We start from the raw sequence: 7,068 nt of genomic DNA, 5'->3' as shown, positions 1-7,068 counted from the left end.
AGTCTAGAGCCTGAGGAAGGACATAGGGCACATTTTAACGCGAAAAAGGGTTTGCAAAGGGTTGAACGTGGGGGTGAAAGTTTGTATGGAATTATCGTCATTTTTACAGTTGGAAGCTTGAAACTTATTTTTGAGGTTGCTAATTCTATATAAATAAATATGAAATTAAATTTTTGTAAAAAATTTACCCCCGAGGGTGCTAAATAACAATAGGGGATGAAATTTTGTTTGGCAATATATTCGGTTTTGGTGAATGTTTTGTTTAATATGCTTTGCTGTAACCCTTACCAATATTTAGTCTAGAGCCTGAGGAAGTACAAAGCCTACTTTTTAACGCGAAAAAAGGGTTATAAGAGGCTGAAAGTAAGGGGGGAAATTTATTTATTTATTTATTTATTTAGTTAATCACGCCAACAGCATAAATGTTGAATGGAAACATATTAAAAGTTCACTGATACATTTTGGATAACATGTATACCAATTAAAGGCATGTACAAATTACATCGGACACATGTGTAATTCTTATTAACTAGTTATATTATTACTAATTTGTATAATTTGTTTTTAAATGAGGTCAAACCATCATTGAATATATCGATATCGGAGCTGTTTATGACGTTATACTCGTTACATATTCGGACCAAAGGACTATTGCGACCGAGGTTGGTTCTGGCAAATTTAATGTGGAAGATATTTTTTATGTAGTTTCTAGGACTTACTCTGGGGACAGATATGGAGATATGTTGAGTGATGTCGCTGCATCTAATAATATTGTGGAGCACCTTAAATAATAGTACGAGATCAATTATTTTGCGTCGGTTTCGCAGGGAGGTCATCCTAAAGAAAAGTAATCTCGCATCGTAAGAAGAGCGATGCTTATGTCTTAACAACATTCACAGTAAGTATATGGAAATTATGTGATATGTTGTAAGCTATCGATATCTCGAATCAACAAAGCTTTGCAAGACTCGTCTTTACGCACATAAATCCGGCCGTTGCGAACCCACACGAATTTATAATTCAGTTCTTTTGACTTCCTTCTCGCTGCAGCGTGCAAGGTCTTGCTATTTGGTGTAAGATGCTCTGCTACATAAATAGGTACCTTAGCATCGCTCATGCCTAGGTGGTGAGAGTTTAACTTGTCTTTTGCATTCTTTTTATTAAATTTTGTAACTGCTGCGATAACAGAGTCGCGACAAAGTGGACTTTTCAGTTTAACAATAACACTCCGAGGTCTGTCATTATCTTTGTTAAACTTCATAACTCGCGTTACTTTCAAAATATCAGCTTCATTGATGGGATGATCTATTGCGCTACCTAATTGCAATACCGTCTTTACTAAACTTTCAGATTTGTGTTCTGGAATACCGTTGATCTCTAAGTTACTTTCTCGCATGTTCTGTTCAATAGAACACAGCCTTAACGACAAGTCTTTAATAGTAGATTGCAGGGTTTCATTATGTTGCTGTAATTTAGCTACAGTAGCCAATTTGTCCTCAAGAACATTTTAAATATCTTCGTACTGCTTGTTAAAAAATGCGACAGCCTCGTGAAAGACGGATATTTGTACTCTTGTACCTTTTAACTCTTCGGACACCATTTCTCTAACCGACGGCATAATTTCCTGTCTAACGACGTCTCTAATGGCGTCGAGAGTGACAGCGGTCTCGACAGGTGGAGCAGCGCGCCTTTGCTGACCGGGACGGACGGTAATGTTACTACAACTTGCCTCGAGTGACTCCACCGAATCATCACGGGTGTCTGCGCTGGTTTCTGCAGCTGCATGGGCCGTGGACCTAACTGGTGTATTGCTATTGTCGCACTTCGGTTGCTTATTTCGACATACTTGACATTTCCAATTCCGTTTGTCCACTAAGCAGTAAAATTTTTTTTCCGGCAAATTGGCGCAGAGCAGATCGTACTTATTCTCACAAATACCACATACTAAGTATTCTTTGGTTTTTAGAGAAATTTTGCAACCATGGCATTTATTAATTGATGTCATTATTATTTTATTTTAAATAAATAAATGTCGATATATAAGACTGCACAACACTATTGTATGAGCGGGAGCATTCCAACTAGCGTTGAGTGAGGGTAGATGCGAGCGCTATACGGTGCGCTGTATTATACTCCGGTTGTCAAAACATCGAATCACTTTAAAAACGTTTTAACTTTTTACTCACGAATTCTGCACTAATTACCACTTTTGTTTACTTCACTACATACAGTACACAAACAAGCTCTAATTTACAATACAGTATGTCTTTGAAACAATAAGTAACTTGGAAATATTAATAAATACTATGGAGCACAAAATATTGCGTCTAATCGGTACGGTAACACGGCAACTCTATAGTTGTAAGTCTGCCATGTAAATATAAGTAAATGAACTACACAAAGTAACGTGTGATACGATCTATACTTGGTGTGTGACAGAGGTGTGTTCCGCGCGCGGTGTGGGCGCGCTCGCGTGTCGCGGGGAATTTGTATGGAAGTATCGTCATTTTTACAGTTAGAAGCTTTAAACTTATTTTTTAGGCTGCTGATTTGATATAAATAAATATGACATTTGAAATTTGTAAAGTTTTACCCTCAAGGTTGCAATGTTACAAAACGGAATAGGGGATGAAAGTTTGTATGGGAAGATGTTTATGTGAATATTTTGTAAGTTTAATATTTTTTGGCATTTTTTATAAGTTTAAGTAAAAAAAAACAACAACAACATAATTCTCGACCCGTAACCCAGAAGGGTAGGCAGAGACCCAGGACCTACATTTGGCGCGGTCCGGGCACACCTCTTTCTATGTTCTTCTACATACATCAAAGCATAGCACGTTGGTTAAATAAAATAATTAGCTCAAAAAAAATGCTACCCAAAATAGTATTTCACGCGGACGAAGTCGCGGGCACAGCTAGTATTATATATATCTTTTGTTACCACCTGAGTTTCTTTTCTCACCTCATTAGGGAGTTAGGGACCCAGGGCGCAAGGACACCCTTTTAAGCCTTGCGGGACGGTACAATAAGCAAGAGTGGTTTGTCAGGACCGCACTAAATGGCGTTCCGTGGACATTACCTAGCCCTATAGGTAAGGGCGTCAGTTGTGTCGTTGTTAAAGGATATCATGCACAATAACAATACAATGTACAAAGTAAATGCGTTTCAACTTACAAAATAGAATGAACTAGGTATTTCAATCTGGAATCAAATGGAAATGGGACGAGGCGACTGTTCAAATTTTATAACAAACAGTTAACGTTTGTACGTGACAAAACATAGATTTTGTCGAATGTAACACAAATGGTTAGTTTTTTCTATTAAAACTTGCCATTATCATCAAGCCACATAGATATCTCAAATGCCTATTACACTCCCCCGATACGAAAAGCGACTTCCATCTCTTCCAAACGGTTTTTAATATCTAATAACTTGAGGTATTAATAACGAAAAGAAACCCATAATAAGATTCTTCTCCGATCTTAACACAGCATCATAAACAAAGTTGTTCAAAATAAACTTATCCTCTTAATTAGCCTTGTTTACTTCGAAATTCAACTCTTTGCAGAAACGTATTAATTAGTATCCTTTAGACGGGTGAAAATTTGTTTTCGTTATTTTTTACGTTTGCTTTTAAAAACATATCTTTTACGTTCCAAATTTGTTTGAAACAAGACAAAATAACAAATTGTTTGTTCTTCAATTTATTTAAAGACCAATTAAAATCCATTAAGTATTTTACATTTTCATTCATTCAGTTAATTACCGCAAAAAATATTTGTTCTGTTTATCAGGTTCACTACAAAAAAAAATGTAAAACTCGTGTAAAAATGTAAATACACAACAAATCTTAAAGAAAGGAAGAAACGAAATCATATTACTAATATTATAAATGCGAAAATTTAGATGTATGTTTTGACTCAACGGATCCTGATGAAATTTAGCACAGATGTACAACGTAGTTTGAAATAATCCATTAGCTACTTATTAAGTTTTTTTTTTTTAATTCCATGATAGCTACAAAGGTACAGGAAGATCGAAAAATTGTGAAAGAATTGTGAGCAAGGGAATGCGTAATAAAGGACTGAATTTAGATAGGATAGCTGGTATATGATAGGATGATGCTGATCTTTATAACTAGATACTTTGTTAAAAAATAAAAATGGGACACTAACAGCTTACTTAAAATACTATTATACCTTATCTATAATTCTGTACTAATATTCTACAGAAGATAGATTCGTTTGTTTTTTTTTATTTGCATTGATTAGACTCCGAAACTACTGAACCGATTAGAAAAATTCTGTGGGATATGGAGCGCACCTTTAGACGTCATATATCTGTCACTTTGATTTAATCTGTGTTAACTAGAATTTTACCCTCGCTTCTTAATAAAATAAGGACCATAAGTGGAGCGACAATAAAAAACAGTGAAAGCAACAAAATATCATTATTAACGAAACCGCTAAACATCGACCCGAGTTGTGCACTGAGAGGCGTGGACCGCATATTCATTTTGGAAGAATTTAATATTTTTATGTAACTGTATACTATATAAGTTTCCATTAAACTCATCATGAGACCGAAAATAACCATGTCAGCTTGTGGTGATATAAGACAGTTTGAGGGAGAGAAGTGGGAGGTATTCAGACAACAACTTGAGTGTTTCATACTTGTCAATGATATCACTGAAGATAAAAAGGTACCCCTGCTTATTACTAAACTGTTTCCAAAAGTATTTGAAACATTAACCTATTTATGTTCACCACTTCAACCATTAGAACTGAAGTTTGAAGAGTTATGTACTAAACTCAAGGAGAAATATGCCAAACCATTATCAACAACCTTGGAAAGAGCAGAAGTCCGGAAAAGAAATCAATTACCAAATGAGAAAAAATTAGCAGCAAAATGTCAATTTAAAGATGCAGATGACCAAGTTAAAGAGAAGTTTATGGATGGTGTATCCTCAAAGTTAAAAAAAATTGTAGAACAGTAGAAGCAGCGCTATTACATGCAAATAGATCAAGTGAATCGACAAAAAATGTATTCTTTTATCAACAAAGAATAAGAAATACTGGAACAAGACCTAAGCATAAGCAGAATAATAACAGTAAACAGCATAGTATAAAATGTTTTTGCTGTGGAAAAGAAAATCATGTGAAAGCTGATTGTCGTTTAATCAAAAAGTTTTGTAGTGAATGTGGACAACAGGGACACATTTATAAAATGTGTTCTAAGAAACGCCAAATTAGTACCCTGGAAGCAAAGCAACCAGAGGAGGATGCAGAGGAATCTGAAGAAAATGTTATCCAAAATTCATTTCAAGAAGAATATGAAACATACAGTGTAAGTGTAAGTAGGGTACCACCACACTACATAACACTTAATATATGCGGCTTCGACCTCAAATTTTTGTTGGACACTGGTTCAGATGTAACAGTTATGTCTATAAATGACAAAAAATTGTATTTCAACTCTTTAATAATTCAGGATTCTAATGTTTTGTACTAAATAAAACACGTTGTTTTTGCAAGAGCGGCGCGGGAGCAAGTGAAGTTTTTATTTTATTGACCACAGACAACATAAAGTATAATTATAACAGATAACATAAGAGTGATGATAATCTATTTTTAATTTGCATACATAAAAAAATCAACACCCCCACTTATCAAATTAATCAAGGTATACCAACTGTAATTACAAGAAATAATAAAACACTAGTTAAATAATTAACACATTACATCCTGTATACCTAATAACTTTAACAAATAATAATGTTTAGTAACTCCTAAACCTTTAGTAAATAAATCAGCAGGCATTTCAGCTGTTTTCAAGTATTTTAAATTAACCAATTTATTAACAACACATTCTATACAAAACCAATACCGAATATCAATGTGTTTAGTTCTCTGCCCTTTGTTCCGATTGTATTCTTCTTGAAAAATCTATTTGATATTCTATGTTATAATATTATATACTCACTGGGCACATAACCTATTAACATTGGTATGGCAATGGAAGATCGGGAATGGGCGAATGTGCAGATTGTTGAAATTAAACACACTATGGCATCTTGCGACGATTTATTATAATAATAATTTAATATGATTACTATTAATTTAGAAGATTAGAAAAATCACATTGTAGGACTTACATATTCATTGCAAAGGAAGTGACAGACGACTTTTTTTACAGACACTGACAGATAGTATTAATAACTTTGACATTAGATGAGGCTAATGTCTTTTAGATTATACAGCCAATTTAAATTAATAATAATGGAATGAATAGAATAAATAGAATAAATAATATTTCTATCAGTATGCACTTTATTATATCAGCAGTATATAAAACAAAGAGAATAGGAGATAGGATAGTTCCCTGCGGGGTTCCTTTTGTAAGGGGGCGATAATCTGAACGCCATGTGAGACCATCGTCTCTAGCCACTTCGACACACTGAGCACGACCTGTGAGGAAACTATGGAACCATTTCACCGTATTCGGTTCGAACCCGTAATACGACATCTTAGAGAGAAGTAGTGATATATCTATACAATCAAATGCCCGTGAGAAATCTAGAAGCACAACAATGTGCACATGCCGTCGTTCTGAGCAGTGATAATGTTGTCAGTGACATCTAAAAGAGCTGTGGTTGTGCTATGACCTTTTCTAAACCCAGACTGGAATTCGGGTAGTACATTGATAGTTTCTAAGTACTCCACTAATTGGAGTTTGACAACTTTATCAACAATTTTTGAAATACAGGGTAATATACACTGATCGGGCGAAGATCTTTAAGTTCCCGGGGGTTAGGTTTTTTGGTAGAGGTCGGAATAACAATAGAGGTTATTGCATTTAGAGATTGAGGTAACGTCATAATCAACATTTTAAGTGAAATACCATCGGTGCCCTCCGCATTCGATTTAAGGTTAGAAATAATTTAGATAGCATAAGATTAATAAGATTAATAAGATTAAGATAGAATAAGATAGATATCATTAGCTCATTAACAGGTTGAAGTGAAAAACTTGTATTATTAGTATAGAGATGTGTGTCAAAGAAGCGAAG

Source organism: Papilio machaon, chromosome W, assembly GCF_912999745.1.
Source record: "Papilio machaon chromosome W, ilPapMach1.1, whole genome shotgun sequence".
NCBI classification, from domain to species: domain Eukaryota; kingdom Metazoa; phylum Arthropoda; class Insecta; order Lepidoptera; family Papilionidae; genus Papilio; species Papilio machaon.
Note: the sequence above shows the minus strand (reverse complement) of the source record.